This window comes from Taeniopygia guttata, chromosome 2 (genome assembly GCF_048771995.1).
Source record: "Taeniopygia guttata chromosome 2, bTaeGut7.mat, whole genome shotgun sequence".
NCBI classification, from domain to species: Eukaryota; Metazoa; Chordata; class Aves; order Passeriformes; family Estrildidae; genus Taeniopygia; species Taeniopygia guttata.
In genome coordinates, this window is record NC_133026.1 from 29,151,345 (window position 1) to 29,178,057 (window position 26,713).

Below are 26,713 nucleotides of genomic sequence, written 5' to 3' on the forward strand. Positions count from 1 at the left end.
GTTTAGTTCTTAAAACTCTGCCTAAGTTAGATATCTAAGTTAGCCTAAAGCTGTTTTATAAATATCACTCTTTCCTATTAAATTTAAAAAGTAAAAAAGAAAAGGAAAAAATTATTGCTATGGAAAAAATTACTTGTTTAAAGTACGGGGATATAAAAGTACAGGAAAGTTTACAAATTCAAGGCCAGCTTCTTAGCTGGTATGGCTCATATACCAGCATTCAAATAAACAGGCTGACTTACATTTGCCCTGGCAAAAATGCAGCCTTCAAGCTGCTTTTGCAAGCCTAGTCAATCACCTGATTCTGTTGGGCAAACAACATACGTTTTCATAAAATACAGAAAAGAAAGTTTTACAATGTAAGTACATTAAAAAACATAAGCCCCCTCAAAAGGAAAAAACCTAAAAATAAAACTTTTTGTAGGAAATGGCAGCTACTGCAGTCTGCACAAAGCACTTCTCTTATAAAAGCAGAGAAAAAGTGGTGAGAGACCAGCATCAGACTCAATGATTGTAAATAATATACTTTTCTGAAAAAATATCTTACTACCCTTCCTAGAGAAAATTTCATTTTATTTACAAAACCCCCAAACTTTTGAAATGCTTTGCTGCCCCATATTAACTTTACAATTACTTCATTTTTATCGTGTGGTAGTGCAGCAAGCCGAAGTAAGCAAAGCATGTGGATCTCAGCTCCGCACAAAGCTAGACAATTCACAACAGCAGAAAGGCAACTTTGCATAAATGTTGTTGAAAGACAGTGAAGAGAGAAGAGGAAATTCTGCATCTTTAATGCAAGGATTTTAATGCTTATATATATCAAACTGCTCTGTATACTCCTGGAACCTTTCTGTTAAAATGACTCTAACTCTAGGGACACATTCTACGAGGCAGTTATGCACCATTTAAATGCGAAAAATGCACACTTTACTTGGAAAAAGATGTGTGATGTGAAGTGTTTTTAAGAATAATTGAATGATTTTGTGATTCATTAAATGCTTTTTCCTCAGCAAGCAAGTAATGGCTTTTCCACTAAGCACCCAAAAGGTGAAAAGTCAAACTATTAGAAGGAGTAAAGCGTCCTTAGGAAGATGATAATTTACAGAGTTTTTTGTTTTATTTCTTATCTGTTTTTTTATATTTTTTTTTATTCCAAGAGGAACAGAACAAAGAATGGGGGGGGGGGGGGGCGGGTGGCAGGCAGAATGAATAACCACATGTAGGAAATTAAAAAGATTGAATGTTGGGGACAAAACTATAGGTGGCAGTTGTCTATTCTTGAGTTTAAAAGAAAACAGAAAAATTTTGACACCTAAGGTTTACTGAATATGGCTTCACGTATGTATTCCTGCTGAGACCATGGGATTAGTTCTTTTATGGGAGGAAAAAAAAAGAACTGTTTTCATATACCCAGTATATCTTTAAGCCAAAGTGTAAATCTTCAGTTTCTTCCCCTTCCTATTTTTTTTCCTTTAAAAAATAATAAAAATCTAGGGAAACAATACACACCTTGACTCCTGCAAAAAAGATCTCTGGCAGAATCACAAGACGCCTGCTTAAGTAATACCCAAAAGGTAACTCCATGCATTCCACTGGCCAGAAATAATTCACAGCACGATGAATCCACAAGAAAGTCAATAGCATATTATAACACTCTTAGGGGAGCGATAGCTGTAAGACCAATGTGAGGCAATGCCTTAGCATGAACTATCACTTTATATATGTGCTGTATACATGAGTATGAATTATATTGCAACATTTGACACGCTATGGCTTTTGATCTACTGTGACTCATGACCTCTGTCCTATTGTGACCTTTATGCCTAAATCTGTAGGGAATAGTTCAAACAATAGAACATACATGATAGATAACCCTTAGATAGGATAAAAGTGTATAACAATCATGAGCACTGATGGTCAGGGCAATAGCTAGTCAAAGACTGTATTAGGAAGATACTTCCCCTGGGAGATGACAATATGAATTTTCCTGAACCTTCCCCTGGGCCATCTGGAGCCAAGGATACTAGCCTAGATGGACCACTGGTTTGATTAGGTATGGTGGTCCTAATATTTCTGTGAACATATGACAGTGTGGAAAAATACAGCTTTTTTGGTTAATAGAAAATTCTGCATAAGACAGGAAGAAAGGCTTTGACCAGTGATAAAATCCTTGTGACCTTTCAGCTGAAAAGCCAGTTGAACTTTGTGTAGATTCTGTTTCCACCCAAATCAACTGTGATTTTGTACTGATTTCAGCAGGAGCAAAAGAAAAACTGCAAAGAAGCCCCATAAAATGTCTTGTATGGGAGAACACTCAGATGCCACAAGCAATTATGTTTTACTTTTAATTTAAAAAATAAAAAACCCTGTAGATCTGGGATCTCATGAGATTTTCCAGAAAGCAAGAATTACACTTACTTCCTTCTACAGGAGGGAGAATTTGAAGAAAATATTTTACAGCTAATGTGCATCAGCCTCTGCTCTATTTTTTAACAGCTCCTATTCTTTAGTCTGTTCCAGCAGCTTCCAGCTGCAATCTTGGACTCCAAAGACTGGCTTCCTGATCTTCAGCTACCTGGCTCCACACAGCAGTCCAGGGACTAGGCATTCAAGTGCAATTAAATTGCTCTCCAAAAGAAAGCTGGAGAGCAAGAAATAGTGTTGGCATGCTGCAGAAAAGCAGGACGACAGAGAATCAACTGACAGCCTATATAGCATGAGTCTGGAGTCTTTGGCTAAAATGCGGAATTCTACTGCATCTTGGAAAAAAAGTATGGTCAAAAAGAACAGGCATGGAATGAAGGTATCCTTAAGGCCTTGGCATACAAAGGTTTCAGCATTTCTCAACATCTGGATATAGACACATTGGTAAACTTTAACCATAAATTGTATTTTTAATAAGATTTTCATAACCTTAAGACATTAATTTACTTTATTTTTATAAAACATAGAAGTTATACTTTATCAGGTGTAAATGTGAATTTATTTAATTAAACTGATTTTAAACCAAACAAGCAGAAAACAGTTTTTTTGGATACATTTTGAGTTTTGCTGAGACCACATGTATTTCAGTACAGCCCTTATTAATTAGTTTCGGCAAAACAGCTCACTGAAACTCTATCCAGGCTCCACAGCTGAGGAATTATATTTGTTTGATAGAAATCTATTTCTAAATCAAGGACATGCAGACTGGTAGAGGAAGATCCTGTCACCTCAGGTGGGCTGAACCTCAGCCCAGAGAGAATTCTGCTCATGCATCACTCTGTCCAAAGGGCTTGAACAGTGATCGCTGTTCAACAGGGGATGTCTGCAGCTGCCACCTGCCTCTCTGCCCACTTGCCTGGCTGGAGATGGGGAGGCGCTTCTGGAGCAGTACAAAGAATTTGCAGTGGGGAAAAAACATTGTGGGACAGAAGGATAATGTATTAAACAAGGCCTGGAGATTGGCAAACCGCCATTTATGGCAGAAAATGCACACATGCACAAGCTATTAGTAGTATCTCCTTCATATAGCAGAACATATGACCCAGTGCAACCAAGTTTCAGATGACACCTGTTACCTACACCTGCCCTTGTATGTGGATATTCCTGATGTGCCACTCTTGATATGCTGGGTGAGTGGTGTACAACCATGATTGAAAGTGAGACATTGCACATGACAAGCTGGATGGACAAGTTTTGCTGTCGTCTCCTCTCCTCTTACAGCGGCTAGATACAAAGCTTGCCAACTTTTTCTGTATTAAAACTAATTAAAACAATATTAAAGATGCTAGACAAACTGTAACTAAAATTTTATTAATTTTACCCTGAAATATTTCGGTTTCCAGGAGCAGAACTGGATATTGTTGTGTTAGCTAAGTAATACAGCAGCATTAGTGGTAAAAAGATTCAGTGTCCTGAACTGAGATTCACCTGTGTAACTTAAACCATTTGTAGCCTAAAGACAAAATGAAAACTTATAGTTGGAAGAAGCAGGTACTTCCAAGCACAGCTCATCTGCCTTATTGCAGATGCCTGCTTTGCATAAGATTGAGCCATTCCCTAAGCTCCTGTGACTCAATCTCCAAACAGCTCTTGGCAGCTGAAAGAGACAACTAACACACCAGTGCTCTCTGCTCCATTCGAGGAGTCACCAGAGCCCCCAGAAAACAAAACATTTCTCTCACTGTTACACTAAAATAAACCAAATCTACAAATATGCGGATTGTCATTATGCCCTATTGATAATCTAGCTAAAGGACTGAACAGTACTATTATCTATATATGTATTTAAAAAGCATATGGCTTGTAAAATAATAGGCATGTCAGCAGTACACGCCAATCTATTTAGCATGAATTGAGACAGAGATGCATTATAGAGAGAAAGCTGACACCAGCGGAGTTTCTATTTCCCCTATGACACGGAGCACAAACCTTGCTTCCAGACCCTTTGTCTTCACACTTCTCTGACACTGTTCCTTTCCCTGTGTTCCTTTTGTCTCCCTGCTTGTCAAACTGTTGCTCAGACACCTGCATTTTTTTATACATTTCCTACTCAGTGCTTTGGAACAGTGCATTTTTGATCTCACAGATGTATGAACTGAGACATTGTATTGAGTTTACAGGAAAAAAGTCAAATACATATTCAGAACAAAATAAAATATCATAATCTATTTCCTGAAAAGTATCTACTCTGTGCAAATAGAGATTATATTTTTTCAAGACAAAGAAGAAAATTCCCTCACACATGAAAAACACAATTTATTCTATTTGAATCAAAATACTTTTTTTTTTTTTTTAATGCAAAGGAATGTACATAGCATTAAAGCAAAACAGAATGTTTTCATGGATATGTAAAAGAAATCTAAAGAAACAAAGGGTATGATTCAAAAACTGAAGGTGGACTCACACTCTTATATAAAATCAGGGGTGCAATTCACGCCAGGTTAGAAGTGTGTTCAATTCCTTTTTCTTCATGTTAATAGGACATAAACCTGTATTAGCCCAGTTCAATGCCTCCTCTTAAAAATTCTTTTGTACTGATGGAAAACAAGGCAGATAAAATGATACCAAATACCTTGAAATAAGAGACCTATAGTTCTAGGCAGGTCAATATATTGGTTCTGCAGAAAATGAGTAAAAGTTTAAATAAAGAGTTAAGTTAGTGGATAAATAAACTGAAATGACAGAGGGGATTCCTTAAAAAAAAGAAAAAATAGCTTGTTTCTTTACAAGATCTTTCACTAAAACTCTTTAAAAAACCCAAAAAAACCTAAACAGCTTGTGATAAGGAACAAGATCTTCAGATCTTAATTAGCTGAAGGGACAGGACAGTTAAATGGCTAATTCTAAAACTGAAAGGAAGTCTCAGAACAAAGCATTATAATTAATGCCTGTGGAATGATGAATGCTCTAATAAGGGTAAATAAGGAATGACATTTTCTCCTCCACTTTAAGAACTAGTGAGAATCAAATAAAGGGAGCAGGTACCAGCTTCCAAATGAACTGAGAGTGGTAGCTCTTCATACAAATGGAACAACAGAAGCTGTTGGATGCTAGAAGTTTGCCAAGGTCACCAGCTAAACTCATGTCTATAACCAGTGACTATTAAACATGAGACAACACTGTGAATGAGAGTCCCTGAGTTGCAATGTTGGTGTCTGAGCAGTTTTTTTGAAATACCATATGTGTTTGTTTGCTCTTGTTTCTTCCCTCCTTCTTGAACTTCTCTCTCTTGATGTCCGTTTGCAGTGGTGTGTTACTGACCTGCAGAATCTCTGCAGTACTGTTTCTCCTTGGGCAGAAATGGTAATGGATATCTCTCAGGAAGAGTTAAGTTATTTGTCCAGGTACATCACAGGTGAACACTGATATGGTAGAGTAGGGATTAGCTCAATTTTTTAAAGCATGGTGCCCATAAAGCAAAGATTGTAAATTCAGTTCCTATACGGGCTGTCCACTGAAGAGCTGCACTTGATGACCCTTGGGGGTCCCTTCTAACTCAGAATATTCTGTGATCTGTATCATTTCTATGGCTGCTTTAAATCCAGGAGGAATGTGAGTTTATTTCCATAATGCTGCACCTCCAGAGCTACTCTGACCCAGCTCAGATGGCTCAAAGGCATATATCTTATTCTGGATGATACTCATAAACTATTAAAAATAAGTGTATATGTACTAGTCTAGTTCACACTGAATCTAGCTGCCATTGCAGAAGAGAGAGCAGTGCTGTAAGACTGAAGGCCTTGAAAGGGTCAACTTCCAAATACTGACATTGCACATAAGAAGGAATAAACTAGGACTGGTGCTCTGACCCAGACTAGGGACTGTCCCCAGCAGTGCAAGACACTGGGAAAAGCTTCCCAGGAGAAACCTCAATCTCAGTGTTGATTTCCATGACTGAGAGTTGGTCAAGATGTGTTTGACTTGTTTTCACCACTATCCTGTTTATCTTGGGCATTACATTATCCCCAATATTCATTTATGTATTTGTGAATAATCTTGAATATTTCACACCTTTTGATGTGTGATTATAGGAAGTTGGTGACTTAGACTTCTCATTTTTCCTAGTCCCATTTACCTTTGAATGCTGATAACCCAAAAGTTGTTTCAACATTTTAGAAGTAATTTTATATGTGGGAGAAAGGGGCAAACTCTTTTCACATAGATATTTCTTCTAAGAGCAGCTGAGACAGGATTTTACTTTAAAATTTTTTTTAAAGCAGTTCTGCTTGTCTGACCAGCATAGCTGATTTTAAGCTCACATGTGAGGAAATAGCAGAGTGCCACAAGCACCACATTTTATGCTATGTAAATGCTCCCAAAATGGAGGAAGTGGAAGTGATTAATTAAGTGAGAAGCTTTTGTTATGATTCTTTTAGGTTTTAAGGGTAAAAAATTGAGAATGGATCTCCTTAGAGAGGAAGGAGAGAGAATGGCACATCTAAAGGATGCAATCTATCATCCTAAACATTGGTAAGTGACATTTCCTTAGGCAGCTGACGGCTAAGTATGTCTAGGTTTTTCAACTTGTGGAGGTAGAAGAATGAAGAAATCTTATGCCCTCATTTTTTTAAAAGAATATCCACAATTTAGTGAGCATAATCTGGTCCACAAGTTTCTTGTAGAATTGTACTAACATGCTTAGCTACATAGCATTTTCCTGTGTAGATATTTTGAAAGTATTTTTTGTTTGTTTGTTTCATGTATGTTTTTTATAGTTTGTTGGGTTTTTTTTTTAAGAAGTCTGTGATGTATTAGAAAGCATCATGTGCACAGAGGAACTGCAGCCCTTCCTGTAAATTCAACAAACTGGTTTATGCTGAAAGCAACCCCTGAATGATTTACCTTTTTTACAAAGAGAGGTGAAGAGAAGGAGAGGGGTGGGAAAACAACAGATTTTTTAAATTATATTAACACTCACTACCTGCAAAAGCATTTGTAGAGAGTTACCCAAATCTCCTGTGGGCATTTCAGCACAAGTCCAATACAGAAATATACCAGAAAGGAATGACTAGTTGATTGGGCTGCAAGCCAATCTCAGCTACAACTGTATGGTATCATAAAACACCTTGGCCCCTTCCACAAGAAGAAATAATCAAGACTCCATGATACTGTATTCCTAAGGAATGTGGTTTATCCAGATAAATTTCATTTTCTGAGTCACTGTTAATTTTCTTCAGGCCTACATACAGTTCACATTCCTGTTAAGGCAACACCTTAAGAAAGTATTGAGATGGTCAGAAAGCAATAGGAAAAGAATGCTAACAGCAATTACTTCCTCTAAAAGACACCCACAGTTGCTTGGGTGTTTTAAAAATGTGACAGGTTAGATTCAGCCAGGAGGCTCAGCGAGCCAATCAACACCCTCCTTGGTTTCCTCTCCAGAGCAGAGCCAGGAGATCCCCAGACATGTCCTGCCAGCAGCTCACACCACTGCCTCACTGTCCTCTTCAAGACTCTGTCCAACTGGGAATGAATATAGCGTCTTGTTACTGAAGTTATTGCTTTAAGACTCACCACTATTGACAAGTCAGTAAAAATCCCTTCCCATGACTTATTCTACAAACACAAATGTATTAAGAAACCACCCCAAACAACTATATATTGCTACATAAAGTTCTTGCAGAAATTATTTTAATTAAGTAATTAAGAATTTGAGAAATATTATCTTCCATATGCTATTAGAAAGCGCAGCAGTAGTTCAATGCTTACAAAGATTTACATTTGTGTTGGAATATTATTCAGGAATTGGGAATTTAAAACACCACTCAAACGTGCCTTCACAGAGTTGGCCAAATAAAGCAAAGTTGTTCAACAAGGGACTTCTGTGTTAGAGACCTTGAAAATAATGGCTTAACAGTATGCTAACTTGTTGAAAAGAATCTCATCAGAGGTCTGTCCAGCTATGACATGTTATGGATTTACTTTGGACTGAACCAATGGGCTGAGGTGTGCCACCGAAATGAAGGAATCCAACTTGAAAGATATATATGTCTGTTTTAAGTAGGAATGTTCATTCATTAGCTCACTGCTCCATTCACTAAGCCCTGTGCAAACGGCTGCCCCAACGAATGATTCAACACAGACACCTTTAAAGCACCCCGCAGCAGCAACAAGCGAGATACATCACGGCTCTCCTGCTGAGACAAGGGAGCAATTTCTTTGTGGTTGCGCTGGGAGCCTTAAAATGGAAGAATACAGGCTATACTGCAAAAAAAATATCTTTAACTAAATGCAATCTACACATTAATATGCTCACAATCCTCCCTCACCTCTTCAATGTTTAGAAGTTATTCTAGGGGAGCAAAGGATAGAAGAGGTGAATCGTTTTGAGGTGCAGGCTGAGCAAAACTGTCCAGAACAGCAGCTCCAGGGGCCATTGAAATAATATACAAGCTTTCACAGTGCAAAGTATGCTAAAGTGGGTCATACAGTTTATTTCCAGATGTTCTCACCCCCAGTATTTTCTAATGATATAGATTAAATCCATAAAGACTTCCTGCATGAGGCTAAAACTGTGTAAAAAATGAACAAAACCTGTGCAGAATAATTTATAAGGATGTAAAAACAGAGCAAGTAAACAAATAAACAAAATCACATAGTCCCTGTATTTAGAACTGAAATTGGTAATTTTTCAGGATTAATGAAATAATTTATCAAAGCTCACAGAAAGCCTGTTTTTTCCATCTGGAAAGTTTCCAAGCTCAAAAAATATTGTGACTAGAAGAGAAAGTTTAACAAATACTAAACACTGGCAGAAGAAGCATAAGAGGAAGCAGAGAAAAGGCCAAGCAATATAAATGGTCAAAACTCTCAGGTAAAGTATTGTGAAATGACTGCCTACTTGAAGAAGCCTTCAATTCATCATTGTTGAAGTAATAAAGTGTCTGTAATGAAGATTGTCAAGCAGTCATTTTTGTAATCAGTCCAAGAAGAACATATGTGTTTTAAAAAGTGGGCTTGAAATATAAACAGGGGCATTTTCTCAAAATGAAGCAGAGCATAAAACCATATATGGTTTAGGTCACTGGAGAGAAGCCTGCCTGTTTCAGTAGAGAAGATAATGCATCAGATAACATTATATGCAGATTTGAGCCTACGGCTGTGTTTTGGCCCATATGTGTGGAGCACATTTGAATCTATGGGCCTTCCCAAAGATTGTTAGGTGACACTAGAGGATTTATGTTTCTTAAATTAATACATGTGCCATTGCTGCTTTATAAGGCACTTTCTCATCACAGACCTAAATGCTTTCTGTTTGGGAAAAACCAAACCAAACCAACAAAATAAAACCAAACAAACTAACAAAAAATCCAAAACCAAAACCTAATACCTACCAACTAATCAACATAAGAAAACCTAACCTCAAAGTGTTAATACCTGTAGTCTTTCCTTGCTCTGTTGTAGCTGTTAATATACACATTTAGCAGTGGAGTAGACTGAAGTGCCTGTGGAGAACCTGTGTTAAGAAGGACAGAAGATCATAAACACATATGTGATACATTTGTATAAGTTTTTTTTTTTTTTTCTCTCAGACTCATCTGCACTCCAGCTCTTTTTAGAACAGCTGAAGTAAAACTTTCTGTGCCTCCTTGGTACATACAACCACATATAAAACTGTAATTTTTGCAGTGTTCACTGTGTTTTATTTGCTTATTTTAAACTTAATTCAAACTCAGTCATCTGTACAAACTGCACAGCAAATTAGACAGTACTGTACTTAGTAAAAATTACTTTAATTGTACAGAGTAAGGAAGTTAAGGACAGGTTAAGTATCAGAAATACAGTCTTTTAATTGCTAACAAAGCATTAAAACCAGTGATACTTTATTCTGTTATTTAACATAATTTTCCCATTCCATTGTGTTTTTTTATTTTGATACTGGTATTTATAGTACATGAGTGTTTTTCTTTTCACTCCCATATATACCCTAGTTACTTTTTCCTGGCTGATTTTATACCCATGAGGTACCTTTTGGTCTTCTAACTTGTCCTGCTACACAAACTATAGACCAAGGCACAGCAATTTCTTCATCAGCTGTACTATCTGTTCTACCCTGGGTGTCTTTCTGGGAGATGTGTTACTGCTCAATTCAACAGATGGAAAATTCAGCACATTGCTGTGTAAGAACTTGTTCCAAACATTAGCTACTATCACTTGATATTTGTGTTCTATTTTCAGCTCAGAATTGTCAAAATTAAATTTCTAGCAGTTCCCTCTGTAACATTAATTGGATTATGATCAAGTTACAACAATAGCCAAAAAAAAAAAAAAATTAAAAATACCTTATTAGACTTCATTTGTAACAAAACTGGTCAAGAACATAATTTCCATGAATGGCCTTACAGATTATGATGAAGTCTCCTTCTAGCCCAGAGTAAACGGGGTTTCTTCAGTGTCTCAGGATGAAGCACATTTCCCAGACCTCATACCTTTCTTGCAGTTTTCTTCTGAGACCCTTCTAGCTTGCGAAGGTCCTTAACAAAGCATAAATGCTAGAACTGGACAGAGTATTCCAGGAATGTTCTCACTAATGACATACACAGATGGAGTAGCACCATCTCCTTCCATATGCCATTGGTTAGACATAAAAGGATTGCATCTTACATTTTAATCACAGCTTTCTTCTTGTAGCTTACCTTCAAATTAATATTTCAGTCTTTTCTAGAGGACTCAGATTTCCCAATAATAATTGCTATGTAAATTCTTTTTCCTTTAGCCTGTTTTGACCACACAAAAATATTGTCTTTTAATGAATTTATTGCAATGAGCACTCCAGACTAGCTAATTCTTCCATCATCATGAATTGTTCATCAAATTTGTAAGTTTTTCTATTGATAATCTCACATTTTCCAGACTTTGCTAAAGATGCTGCATGGCATTGGAGAAAGAACAGATCTTCACAGGACAATCCTAGAAATACTTTCTCCTCTGTGACTATACCTCACCTACACTTTTTTCTTTACTACCTCTATTTTAGTCAGTCTTTTGCATGATTTTTAACAGATTTTTCTTTTAAAATATTTTAATTAATTAAGTTTTCTTCAATTTCCCCAGCATTCTGTAATTAAAAAATGTATTAGTATGCTGAAATAAACTACCTTAGCTTGCATCAAATCTATTGTCTGATTCTGCCCATTTTGAAAAAAAATCGTTCAGCATTATTTCTAGCTACTGATGAGGTATAAAATACTTCTCATTAGCTTTAAGGTAGAAATAGATCTTCCTGCCTTTTCTGACAAAACAGATATGAATGAGCAAATCTGCCTTTTGCACATTGTGATCCATGTTTTGACTATCCTTGCTAAGAACAGGATATAAACCATTACTAAGATCTCACTTTTTCTTTATATACTTCATGTATTGTTTCTTATTTCCCTCCATCCTCTGCAGTTTTTTAAAGACATTTTCAGCTTCCTGTATCAATTGTCCATATTTCCTCAGAGTCAGTTTTAAATTCATTGCTATTACTCTTGTTTTTAGTTGTGTGAATTTTTATTTCTGCCTTTATTTTCCCCTCAACCAATATAATATTTTTAGGTTAAAGATGTCTGTTAAGAATTGCAAAGTAGTGTGTCTTTTCACACTGAATTTATCAAATCTGAATTATATTTCATCTTTTCATGTGTAAGTGTCTCCTGACATAATTCTGCTCACAGTTTTTCTCAGCCTTGGGAAAACAGTTTTTGAAAAGGCAAAATATATACATTACTAGTAAAGTACTGCCAAGGCAGATATTGGCAAAGTACACAGATGTTTCTGATGGGAAAAAAAAAATAACAATCTTACTCTTCCTTTCCACAAAATACACATCAAAATAAAGTTAATTCCAGACATACTCTGGGTTGCTGGGGCTTCTTTTACTCATCAAATTAAATTAATAATGTTTGGCTTGATTTTCAAGTAAACATTAAGCAATTTAATTCATTGCTGGCACTGATTTATCCAAAGGAAAGCTGAAGAGTGCTTTAGAAATTAACCATAAATTCTAGATTTTTTAGCCTGCTCTAACTCATACCCTTTGAGATCTTGGAAAAGTTCCTTTGTCTCTCTGTGCCTCAATTTCCCATCAGGAAGACTGAAATAACAGTTTTCTAAAATAGACAGATATTATGTACATATGCACAAAATTATGTGATGGCCAGGAAAGTATGCTGAGGAAAGCATATAAGTATCTCTGATTAAAAACAAAACCACTGAATGGATCCATCATAAGACTAAGTGTAGAACCATCCTAAAACAGTATCTAGTGTTCCTTTGCTATTTCCATTTTGGAAAGTACAATTTGGAAAGGGCAATTTTGTCTTCTGAACTTCTTAATTTTGAAATTAAATATTGCATACACATACATAAAGCCAATAGTACTAAGTATGTTTTAATTTCTTTTCCTTCTAGATTAAAAATCTCAAATTAGGAAAAAATTTGTTAGTACTTTCTGTGTTTTTTTTTAAGGTTGTATTAGTAGCATGGTAATTCAATCAGGATAGATTTTTTGACTTTTCAGTGAATGGCACAAAAAGCAAGCTTAGTGTGCGCTGTCTGAATCTCTAGCTGAAGCAAAGAGTTCATATAGGTAGGAGGCGACAGCCTTGCTAAACAGGCTGAAGAATCGAACTTAGTTCTTTCAAAAGCAATAGTGACCTGAGACTAGATTCACTTAGCACTAACAGCCCAGTAATGATTTCTGTGCTTTGACAAAAAAGAGTAATCACTTGGAGCCCTATGATACTGTCTCTTGGAGATTAACCAGTGGAACTGGAAAGAAAATATAGATTTTTACAGAATTAAAGAAAAAATAGTTACTGCAAATGTGAAACTTGAGGGCTGCTACAAGCCTTCAGGTTCTTAGTTTTGTAGCTGATCTGACAAGCAATTTGGTCTTTACATGTTTAATAACTCATTATTTTGCTCAGGCCAGCAAAGATGTTTTCTTCACTGCTGCTTCAGAAGTGACTTGCTCACATTTGGGTCTTACATCATGATCTCTAAATAATTTTTCTCTTACAAAGATAGAACATTTATGGATACATCTGATATACAAACATTTCAGTTTTGAAAAGAAAGATTTTGTCTTATTTCCTACCAATTGTTACTTATTTCAATTCAGATCAGAACACGTATAATCTAGTTCTAAAGTACAAAAGTTCAAACCCAAACATCTTAGATCTTAGCAGCTAATCCAGATTTTGAATGCTGAAGTGCTAGAGTTTCTGTTCCAGCTAGAGGTTATGGGCAAAAAAGTACTGAGAACTTCAGTTCACAGATGTTTTTTGTGTATGTATGTGTGTGTACACCTAATTTTCACAGGTTGAACAAATATTAACTTATAGAATCAGGAATTTGATTACAAATATCTACACTTACAGATTTTTCTGCTTGGCTAAAAATACCTTATTAATTTTAGTTCACTAAAACACAACCCAGCTGTAACTTGACCCATTTTGAGTAGCTATACTTAAACCCAGTGTTATGCTTTCAGTACTAAAGACTGATAACTTGATAGCTCCCCAGGGTTTGTTGGTTACAGTTTAAGTACAGAGTTGACATTACATACTATTTTTCTGAAAATCCCAGCAGTGATATTACAACTGAGATTCTGGTAATTGAAGATATAGTCAAAGATTGTTAGAGTGTGGATGTCTTCAAACATCCAGTATCATTCACTAACCTGCAATTTCACTCATTTTCAGGTCCTTTCAATCTTATGAAAATGGAACTGTAAAACCAAATGAAAACAGCAGTTCAGAAGTACTCTCTGGGCCAAGACAAAACCAGCCTGGATTTTCTCACCGTTACTCACAGTGAACAGTAGGCTACTCTGTAAATAGTTCTCATTATTTAAATACGAATTGAGGTCACCCATCTGGTGCTTAGGGATAACATAATACTTTTTTTTATCTGTATTTCCTCAACATTTTAGAAAATATGCACAACTCACTCATTCTGGTTTCACAGTTGAGAAGCTGGTGCAGAGCTAGATCAAATGAGTTATCCTGTACTCTTCAACAAGGCAAAGGAAGCCAAAAATAGAACCTCATTTATTTTTCTGAACGATTTTCAATGGAACAGGGTAGCATTCTGTTAGATTTTCTTTCTGCACCATTTCCAGAAAGCTCTATTTCTAAGAAAAGATGTCTACTGTAGCTGGTTTTATTAGTAATTTCTTAGGCCGTCAGTGGATGCAAGTAACCCAACAAATTCTTACTCCAAATGCAGAAGAAAATAATTACCGCAGGTAGCAAATCTATGAATCTGAATGATTTAAGGCTTTCATGCAGATTAATGGAGTGTTTTATTCTATTTCCCAGAATTTATGTGTTTGTTTTCTCATAATAAAGGAAGTTTCTAGCTTCTGGTTGTGAAGATAGCCTTGACAATGTAAACCAACATACTTTCATCTTGAGTCCTCATCCTCACCAGCTAAAACAATAGCATCAAGCAAGTTAACTTCCCCCATTCATCTTGCCAGGGTGTCAGCCTTGAAGCAAAACATGCACACTTAAGTACCAACACAGTTAACCAATTCACTGCTAATTACCAGATTAGAAATCACTAGTCAGCACAATTAGACAGCAAGCAGACACTTGTGATGTTCTTGACATGCAATCACTTGAAAATGTTGAATACCCTATTGATAGGAAAATAGAGAACAGTCTACTAATTTTAAAATGTATTTTTCTAGAATAAGTATCTGCGTAAAGCTACACCCTTAATTTTTGGAATGCTTTCTAAATATCTTCTGCATATCTAAACCTCTCCCAAACAGTGACTCTTAAGATTTCTTTTCTGATCCCTACCTCTAATTTTGCTGCTCCATGACCAGTTGCTGCCTGACTGCCAGATTCCTCTGCCATGACAGGGACTTCATTTATATCTTCAAGTTCTTTGAAAGAATATTAAGAAAGACGCATTCTAAATTGGCCCAAAAGGACATAACTCCATCCTTATAGTATTGCAAGGATGAGAGGAGACAATGGGACCACACAAAACCTGCCGTCTCTTCTAAAACATCCCAGATAAAAGTAATTTCCAGTTATTATATACCACATTTTTGGTATATAATACATAATGCATTAGAAAGAAAAATACATTACTGATTGCTTCTGCAATGCTTACTGTGTCCATTTAACAGAATAAGAAACAGACATTAGCCTAAAAACATGATTCAGCAGGAAAGCAGTGGCAGAGATCTGAAAGGATGAGAAGTCCCAAGACAGTTCTCAGTTTATTAAATCGCTCTGCCTCTGCTCAGGTAGCATCTTAAGCAGACATTGCAAACCCTGTTAACAGCTGCTTGGAAAAAAGCTGCCCTCTGGCCCCTCACCTTGAATGACTGAATTAAAGCATGAACCCAGAGCCACAGCATCAAACACAAAGGCTGCATCTCAAGAACATGGCTTAAGTTCTTTGCTACAGAACAGGATCAGGAGTAAGTTGATGTAACTAGTACACACAGAATCAAGTACCTGATTCCCAGAAGTTTCCCACTTGCCATTTCTTCTTATTTGTATTTATTTCTTATTTCTTCTTATCTGCATTCTTTTGCTGGACATAAACTTACTGGAAGCTTTTCTCAAAACCTTTTTCTGCCTACATCTTCCTGTTTCCAACTCTTTTTTGAGGCCTTTTTCAGCTCAATATTTTTTACACTGGAAATGCAGATAAAAACCTAATAACTTTTTAAAAATTCCATAGTATGAGGACAGGGTATATATTCCTTGCATAATGAAAGCAAGAACACTTAGAGTGGATATTTTTTCAGAATAAAAATGTATTTTCTGACACAGTTCTGAGAGAACAGTTATGATGTTATGTTTATTGACATTCATTTACTAGCCATCATGACAGCACTTAATTAAAGTCCATGTGGCTTTAAATTATGAGAAGCTTATAAAAAAACTTCTAAAATTTAAAAACTGTATTTAGTTGGCTTGGCAAACATTTAACTATTGCACAGAGATTCTTTTTAACTGTTCTATTTAGAAGGTTCTTTTCATTTCCAAAGCAGTTAACAAAGGTTCTGCTTGTTGCCCAGTTATTTTGTGAATGCATTTACATTTCCATTCCCAGGGGAGTGTGCAGAAGCTGCATTTGGAATGAAGAGCTTTAACAAAGGCAGAAGAGAAAGATACCAGAGTGGCAGTGATCCCAAGCTGCTCACACACTGATGTTCAGGACAGCACATGTGGGTGCCACATGAGCAGGTGAAGCTGTGATTCTAGCTGTGTGGAAAGGCAGATAATAATTAAGCAATCAGATGTGCTAAGTGCATCATGCTGGGACATCGCTCCGTTTCACACGGGTTGAGAGGTTTGAAACTGAAGGCAGTAAGTGAGGAAGTGGCCAAGTTACAGATGCAATCCTAAGGTTTTCCTCGTAGTCACTGGAGCACCATGGTGCCAGTCTTGTCCTGACACACTCCGGGAGCGTGCCAAACTCTTTTCAGCCTAAGGAGAGCATTTGACATCTTTCAGCTGCTAAGACTCAAGGATTTGGGCTCTGGATATATTCCAATGCTCCTCTCGCATACGCATGCAGCTCTCCCTGACCACCCCTTGCGGGATTCCCAGCGCCGCCTGCTCCGGGGATGTTGCCTCGTCCCTTGCAGCGCGGGGTCCCGGCGGGCTGGGACCGGGATCGGGGCAGGGACCGTGACCGTGATCGTGACCGCGACCGGAGCCGGGACCATGACCAGGACCATGACCGGGACCAGGACCGGGACCAGGACCGGGACCGAGCTGTGCCGCCTCCCGCGGGCCCGGAGCAGCGCCCCGCCCGGCACAGCCCCTGGGCAGCGCGGGGAGCCCGGGCCCCGCGCCGCTACACGCATTTTAATTGTAGCTTCATACGGTGATAAGAAGGCTCATCATGAAGCCCAAGAAGCTGAAACCTGCTCTTGCAGGGCTTTAGGAGCCATGAGCTGCACATCAGTACATGCTTCTGCATCCTGGCTTGTCCTTCCCTCAACATTTCTGCTGACAGTCTTTTCCTGGATGTTTTTTTAATAATGTAAAAGTTAAGCAATTATGAGCATTAGCATTATTAGTAGTATTATTGTTGTTATTTTTGTTGTTATGGCTATCATTATTGTTATTGTTGTTTCTTTTGAGGTAGAGTCTATAGGATCTGGAGAACACAGATTTAAGCTTTGCACTGTAAGTGAACTATTAACCTGAACTGCACGGAAATGTTACACCAAACAGCCATACATTTGTTCAGCTGGTGCTGGCCCTTTTTAAAGCCAGCCCGAGGTAGTTTCTCAAGAAGAGACAGAGCAGGGGGTCACAGAGGGCACCTGCCCCTCCGCTCCCAGTCCTGACCTGAGGAGCACCATGGGGCCCTGTGGATTCCCTGCCTGGCACACGCAGGAGCTGTGGAGGAACCCGTGTGGCCACACAGTCACACCCGTGCGTGGCTCTGTGCTCCCAGACAGTCATTCCACACAAGTCTGAAGGGAAGATAAACAAACCTACCCTCCTGTAACTGAAAGTCACAGCTTGCACCATGGGGCTCAGCCTCTGGGAACGCTCCTCCTTTCACTGCTGCTGCTGGCAGCTTGTGGCTTGCATAAATTGCTTCTCTTAAACGTCTGCTTCCCTTTCCATCAGGTCTGAGACATCTGTATTTTAAACTATAAGCTCTTCTGGGTGAGGATGATGTCTGAACCCCTGCAGAGTGCTTAGCACAGCAACCCTGATGTCTTGCATCACTACTCCAGTCACACACCACCAGCAGTAGATGCACATTGGTAAATATATTTACACCACTGGCTCCAGTTGAATACAAAGGAACTCAGCACTTTGCCCATCCTGATAGAAATCTTGCAGAGCATGAGCTCATGCTATTTCACAAACCACCTGCCTTTTCTTAGCCATGTGCAGAACTGACTACTAGGAATCCCAATGTGTTTTATGTGTTATTAATAAAGTTAATATTTGTATGAAATACTACTCTGGTCTGGGATTCTCACACAATCTTGAGCACAATAATCAAGAAAAACGCTTTCTGTCACATTATTAAAAGTTCAGTTGCAACAGTATAGAAGACTTGGGTAGCAAAATGCCATGTTGACAACTTTCCAGTATGGGAAATTTTTTCCATGTTTTATTTTTTTTCCCCCAATTCAACTTATTGCAAAACAGTTGCTTTTTGTAATATCACAGATTTATGCAGAGTTTACAATGCAATCATTGCTCCTTGCTATTGAGAAAGATTTATTTAACCAGTTTTGGCCTTCATTCCAAAAGGCTGAATGCCAAATCATTACAGTGTATCTGGTGTTTTGCTGTCAGAAAATATGATCTAGCATTAAGATACTATTCAGAGACTCTAAAAGCCAGAGAAAATAATTGTGGTAAATCAAAACCTCATAAATACTTTATAAAGTTGTTTTTAATCTCTGTCCTCATGTGTGACAAAAAAGGACCAGTTTATATGCAGCCAGAATACATGAATTTTGAAGCTTCATTTCCTATACTGTCTAAGTTTTAAAACAACATTAAAATCTATTCCGTATAGATACAAAAGTCAGGCAGTAGTTGTCACATTATGTTTTGTAGTACTACTGCAGTTTAAGAAGCCAAAAAAGACAGCAAACCACTTCTCTAGACTTAACTCCAAATGACGTCTTTTCTTTTTTTTTTTTTAAGACACTGAGATGCTAAGAAACATATATATGGCTCTGAAGCTGAAGCCACAACTGTGCAAGCAGATACAGACAGGCAGTGCTCTATGTGGTTAAAGAAAAGCACATGCCAGAGACTTGGGAGCAGCTGGCCCCAAATTTTGGCCTCAGCACACCATGTAAAATTGAACATATGCGTGGACTAGGTTTGACTCCCTTCAGATGCTTCTGAAACACAATAATATCTCACTGGGTAAGAAAGCTGCTCTGGCTTCCAAACTACCTATGCCAATAAATTTTTTATTTCACCACCAAAAAAATGCAGAACAATTTTCCTGTGCAGCCCATCAGTGTGACAGATAACAGTGACTGCCAGAAACTTGGAGATGGTAGTATATCTGGGATGGATATTAAACTGAGTCTGTCTAGAAGCATGGGAAACTTGTGGGAACAACAGGCAGAAAAATAAACTCAAGCAAAGATCATATCCAGATCTTATTTTGTAAAAATTCCACTTATTTTTGCAGCACCTGAAACTTATCAATAATTTACCTTTTAAGGTTGTAAAATGCCTAACCTGTGGACCAGAATATCTGCTACCTTACATCATATTGCATACAAATTCAGAAGCAGTTAACCAATGCAATATGGAGGGGTGCTTTTTGCAAAGAGGAAACCACAGAGGCCAGAAGGGAACACTGGTTTGAGAAAAGGGGATTAGCTTGGAGGTAGCACTCAGCCTGATCTGACTCACTTGCCTCTGAGCAGTTTAAACCATGGCCATATTCCAAAGGAGGACAGAACTTATTAAATCACTGTTATGAATTGTTGGTAGAGGAAACTGAAGGTAGTGAAATCCTGCCAAGCTCAGACAATATCAGTTGCCAAGTTGATATTCATGGTAAGCTGTAGAAGCAATATTAGTTTTGCCCAGATGAGAGTATTTTTTTGCCAGTGGGGAAGGGGACTGGTCAGTGTATTCTAAGGTGACCAATATTTTATAATCCTGGTTCAAAGAAAACAGCTTTTCCAAAGAGAGGTGTTGATCACTATCTGAGTATTGATGAATTTCAATGTTTCATGCTGAACACTCAGAATTTGATTAAATTCAGAGTCTTCAATCAACTTGGAATAGTCTTAACATCATATGGACCTGTCTCTAGTAAAAATAGAGAGGGCATCTCACCAAGAAGAGTACTCCATATAAAGGGAACACCATGTAAAGTCTTTTTACTTATACCCTCCCTTCAGAATGTTTAATCCATTGGTGCTCCAGTTGTGTCAATGTGCTATTTGAATAAGTCAGCCCCTCTGCTGATGACGCTGCTGACTCTGAAATTACAGTCTTGTTTTTTAAAACTTCCCAGAGGTAGTAAGCCTTAACTAAACTAGGATCAGAATTCAAAGTTCTAAAAGAGCTTTGTTTTGAGCTGGATATTTCAGTTTAGCACACTGCAGGTGTGATTGTAAATGGATTACTCCATTTTCCTAGTATTATAGAATAAGAATTCCTCATTTGGACACTGCCTTTGACAGTCTTTAAATGCCCTCATAGTTTGATAATAAAGCTGAAGTATAAAAGAAAATGCAGCACTGAAAATGGGAAAAGATGCAATATAGAAAAAACAAAGTTTATTTCAGTTAGATTCAGCTTCTAAGGAATATAAATAAAGATCAGTACCAATACAATTAATTTTTATTGAAACACCTAGTCAGCATATTACTTACAAGTACTTAAATACTTACAGTGAAAGTACAATGAGGTTTCAATAGCAAAATAACCAAAATATCCAACTTCTAATATTGCTGCCGGGACAATGTTAATTTAGTCCTGTTGCAGATGTATAAAAATAAAAATAAAATTACTGACTTACACTAGGTGTTTCACTGGGGATATTCTTAGTAAGTATCTACTAATTCCATTTTATCTATTCAGTTCAAAGTGTGAAAGCATGTCACATTATGGTACACAGAAAGAAATAATGTTGATTCTCACAGATTTTGCAACATTATTTTTATAGTGCTTCCATCAGCTACAAAGTACAATAATACCCATCCACATTTAGGGGAAATTGCATCCACATTCTCTACTCTGAAGGAACATAAATACAGACATAGCTAGAGCTGACAGACCAATTTCACACACATAGGTATGATTTTTTTTTAATTTTTTTTTTTTTTTTTTATCACAGCAAGTCTTCCATAGCTTTTAAAATCCCAGTTGCCTGTTCATCTTAGCTGCAATTGTGAATTGAGATGTTCTGCTTCTTGGCTCTCCACAGGCATCAGACACCCAGAAAGCAATGGCACACAGTTTCTGAATGCCTTCAAGAAGCAAGTTTTAATAGTCATCTGGAACCACCTCCCAGGAAGCAGAGGTAGGAAGAGAAGCCAGATCATGGAGTTTCTGTGCAATATGATCTTTCTATCTTCTGCAGTCCCATACTCAGCACTCCCAGTCTCTGCAACAAAGAATGATTCTCATCACTACAACATCCTGATTTACTCTTTAATGAGATCACCTTATATGCTGAAATTTTCTCCTGTTAAAATAGTAGATGAACATGTAAGAAAAGCCTTTTATAATTAGAAATGCCAAAAGAATTAAGGTTGTATCTTGTGTGCCATAATAAATTCTGTAGTTAGGAACCTTTAAACAGGCCCCACTAATCTGTAGAAAAAGAGAAAAACAAAACCAAAACCAACCAAACAAAACAAAACAAAAAAAAAAAAACCAACAGAAAGAAAGGTCTCTGAAGGTCTCTGAAAGGTCTTCTTGTCTTGATTTCAAATTTTAAAAATGTAGTTTTAAGTATCGCATTTAATTCAAAATAAGAAACAAGATGACAAGAAATATTAAAATATTGATTCCTGGAGATGCGGAAGCAAAATCTTGCAGCAGCAGCACCAGAGCCTCTTTTTCTCCCCTAACAAAAGGCTTTCTTTCCCTTAATGCTTCGTTCCTTCATCTTGCTGCTTTGTCATGCTGCTCTGTTCCTTCACTGGAGTTGTCTGCCTAAAATACCTCTGGCATTCTCCAAAGTCACATGAAAGACAGAGAGTGTCTTACACCTGAGTACAGTGGCTGGGGCAGCTGCTCTTCCTGGTGAGCAGAAATACAATATTATCCCTAAACACACCCCACTCTTGTCTCCACCAAAAGCAGGCCTTGGGTCAAGGCTGGATCTGTATTTACACCAGTATATTTTCAGAGGGAATATAGTGAAAACAGAGAGTTTGATTATTCAAGTTTAATCTTGTTAGTAATGCTTACACCAAAAATATTCTTGTCATCCTTGTCACAACGGTTACTAAAATCAAAACCTTAGCAAAACAAGTGAGGTTTTCTATTTTACTTCCAGGAGCCCAACATAGTTTTAGAATTCCATGAATTCTTGGAATTTAGGGATTATACCATTCTATAAGTCAAGTTCCAAGGAGCAAAGTTTTCATAACATCTGCAAAAGGTCAAAATATATTTTCATAAGCTCTATCTCTTTTAGAAACCATGAGCAAAATTCATTAATTATCCTCTGTTTCCTCCTCTTTCATCTACTCCAGTCAGTGTGAAACCTTCGGAAGCACAGGGACTTTCAAATCATGAGAATCTACAGTTACTTCACTTGGTTGTTATTTCTCACTGATGTCTTCAGAACATGTAATTTCCTCATGACTTTCCCTTAAAATGTTACTTGACTTGAGAAGTATTTTGTGTTTATGAAGAATCAACATCAAGTTCAATGAACACGCTGTGGACTGAGCATTTGTGAAGTTTTCCTCCAGTGTACCCTCTCTGACATAGCACGCTGACAGTCACTGGGCTCCAAGAGTAAAAGGCAAATGTGCCTTTCACATCCTCTGTGAAAAGAGATCCATTACTTATAGCTATGAATATCTTACCCAATAGTCACTTCCACTGATTTTTTTTCTTCTAATGCTATGAAAGCTTCTAGGCTTTGAAAAATCTCTTAACATGTTAAAACCCTAGGTGGTAAACATTAAAAACCAATTCTAATCTTCTCAACCTGCATTCAAAGATCACAACAATATTATTCATATTTTTAGCTGGGAAGAAGGCTATATCTATATAGCCTGTCCACACTTATTGTAATTTATTTCTGCTATATCTCTTCTCATCCAGTTTTGGGGTTGAGACTCACTTTCAGGATAAATGTCTGTGTTTGGTGAATATTTTTATTTTTTATAAAGCATATTAGGGGGAACATGACAAAAAAAAAATCTCTCTTAAATGAGAAGTTCTGTGATGCATTGCAATGGTACTCAGCACTTTGGGAGGAAATACGGAGAGTACGCACACTACTGAGACAATGCATGGTAAAGAGTGCTCCACTTGCCACACTGTCCCTGGCCCAAGGTTTTCAGGCAGCACTGTTTATTACCTGCTCCCCTTCCTGCTCCACCAAAAATCTGTGGTGTAACCAGGGATCCTAGGCTAGAGAGGGTAATCAATGAGCACATGGGACATGATGGTATCTGCCAATGAAACAGTGCAAAACAGATTACAGTTTAACATTTTTTTGTTCTATACCACAGAAGGAAATAAGATAAAGACCAAATTACAAATTCCCAGCTGAGGAAATTCCCAGTTTCTTTTGCAGTCATTCTTTTTTGAGTTTTGAATGTTTTACAAAAGCTTACAGGAAATGCTGATGAAGATAAAAATTGCTTTTAGTTTTTAGTTATCAGTGAATATTTCACAGAGGGGGTGGATAGATGCTGACTGAAAAGAGACTGAAGAAAAGGGAAAAAGTTATTTTCAATTAACTCTATTTTTTTTCTGATTTCAGCTGGCAATATTTAAACAACTTCTGTACTCTTATGCAACATGCTATGGGATTATTATGATGATTTGAAATACTTAATTTTAGTGAAGCTCTTAATTTTTAACCTCAGAAAAGAACCCAGCAACATTCTTCCAAACACAATGCTCTCAATCCAGAAGAAAAATGAGTACTAACACGGTAGGTGGTCTTCCCACTGAATTGCTATCAATGCCTGCACCATCTGGGTTTTCCTTGGAGGCCTTGCATCCAAGAACTGACAAGACCCAACCTTACTTAATTTATGAGACAAGATCATAGCCAGTGATGATGTGAGTGCAAGTGTGTATAGTAACATTTGTATGCTACTATGCATGCTTGCAATTGTATAAGGATTGCAAAAAAAGGTCAATTGTATGAGGTTTACAAATACTGTATGAAACAACTGGTGTATAAGTAGGATTTTAGGGTCATTATAACACCTTTATGGAGTCCTGTGCCACTGAACTTTTGCAGCTTATTCAGTTTACATTCTATGTGACTGGGAAAGTAAAGAAAGAAAGATTTCATTTTTTGTTGGAAATAATAAAAAAGCTTTATTTACTACACATCGACTATGTTTTCTAGTATGTACCCAATTTTTTTCTCCTCCAGGCTATCCAAAAGCAACAGTCAAGTTGCCTACCAAAAATAAGATAATAAAACAGAGTTCATGCAAAATGAAACAATATTTTTGTGTAAAAAACAATACCTTTTTACTAAATTTAATTTCATCCTATGTAGAATTTAATGGAGAAAAAATCATGTTTAAAGGACTCTAAACAAGAGAATTATATTTTTAAACCCTGACACAATACATATAGAAGAACATAAATTACAAACAGAAGTTAATATTTATAAAGAACTATAAAAGATAAGTGAAAGCAGCAAGTTTTTCAAATATCTGAGCAGTACATCTGAATCATCAATATCACAAATAACTCAGAAAGAAACTGTTATATTTCATGATTAATAATTTCTTAACCTATAACCCAAAATATAAAGGTTGTGGAAAACCTAGTTCAGAAGTTCATATCCAGGTTTAATATGAGCAGAGCTGAATTACAATTCACTGTAGTCCTGACCTCCTACTCACTCACAATTTTTTCATATTACCAAAAGTTTTTGTTTCTACACTTTTATAGTTAGCAATTTGGCTACTTACTCAAATAAACACTTTTCTACTAACCTAGATATTACTTACCAGTTTATTTTCCTCCTTCTTTGTTATTTTCTCATTTTAATTAGTTTGATTTCTTCTTCCCACTTTTTTTTTAATAAAAAGATCCACTGCACAGACTTTCACAGTTCCCTAGAATATGCAATAAAGAGACAAGATATAAAACTTTGCAGCCAATATCCAGCAACAATGGGCACGTTTTAACTTAATTTCCTCTTAAAATCTGAAATACCGTCTGGCCTGTCTAGACAAAAACATAGGATTAACATTTCAGGCACTCAACTTAGGAGCACTAGATCTCATAAAGAGAGGATAGAGGAAGGACAGGTTCCAAACTACCTGCAATTTCATGGCGAGAAGACTTCCCTCCAACTGAACCAGGCTTCAAGCTGTGAGAAACAGCTGTAACACCTACTAATTCAGTAAGTGTTAGAGATAATGCTGATGCTAACATAAGAACTGGAATCTCCACCAGAAGCAGTGCCATCTGCTCCTGGCATGCCTTCTTAAAGGCAGCTGCCCAGACATGGGTTTACGAAAGGCAGAGCCCACCTTACTAATCTGATCTCTCTGTGACAACATGACCCACCTAGTGGATGAGGTGGGTCTGTGGATGTGTCTACCTGAATTTTAATAAATCCCTTGTCACCATCTCCCACAGCATTCTCCTGGAGAAACAGGCTGCTCATGTTTTAGATGGGCACATTTTGCTGGTAGAAAACTGATAGGATGGCTGGTCCCAGGGAGTGGCGGTACATGGAGTTACATCCAGCTGATCACTCGTGGTGCTCCCCAGGACCAGTGCAGGGGCCAGCACTGTTTAATATCCTTATCAATGGTCTGGATGAAGTGGTTGAGTGCCTACTCAGTCAGTCTGAAGACACTCTGTAAGTAGGAATTTTGATCTGTTTGAGGGTGGGAAGGTTCTGCAGAGGGATCTGGACAGGCTTGATCCATGGGCTGAGGTCAGTTGTATGAGGCTCAACAAAGCCACAGGCCAGGTACTGCACTTGGACCACCACAACCCCAGGCAGTGCTACAGGCTGGGGGAAGAGGGGCTGGAAATCTTTCCAGTGAAAAAAAGAACCTGGGGTGCTGCTCAATCTGCGCTCTTTAAAAGCCATTGGGATAAAAAGCAAAACTCTTCTTCTCTGAGATACTTTCTTTACCTAAAAATTAATAATAAAATATAAATTGTTTGACCATTTTGAAGTCAATATAAGCCCACAGCCAAAGACCATACAAATTTAATCATACATATTCAGGAAGAAGTCTGAGCAAGAAGGCTGTTCTATCATTCTGAGAAGAAAGCGATACATAAGCATGGTGTTCACCTTTTCACGTGCAGGTACACAACAGGGTAAGGAAAGAGCATTTTGAAAAATGCAGGGTTGTTTTAACAAGAAAGTCAAATGACGTTCCAGAAACTGAAAATACATCTGTGCATTATGGTTATCATATCTATGTTGCAGAGAGAATTGCATTATGTAAATTCATATTCCTTCTTTTTGCTTCAGTCCCAGACTGATTCAGACATATGGTTTGCAGAATGCTTGCAACTGTCTCATTTTTGGCACTTCAAATACAGGAAGCAATATGTTATTTGTA

General features: G+C 37.4%; 1 long non-coding RNA gene across 1 annotated transcript; it reads right to left on the reverse strand.

The window, feature by feature from the left end:
* Window positions 1-20,722: 20,722 nt before the first annotated feature.
* On the reverse strand, window positions 20,723-25,585 carry LOC140682621 (uncharacterized). Its single transcript, XR_012054535.1, has 2 exons — window positions 25,130-25,585; window positions 20,723-21,567 (listed from the first exon to the last, which is right to left on the reverse strand). It is a non-coding gene; the product is annotated as an uncharacterized lncRNA (long non-coding RNA).
* Between the last annotated feature and the right edge of the window lie 1,128 nt (window positions 25,586-26,713).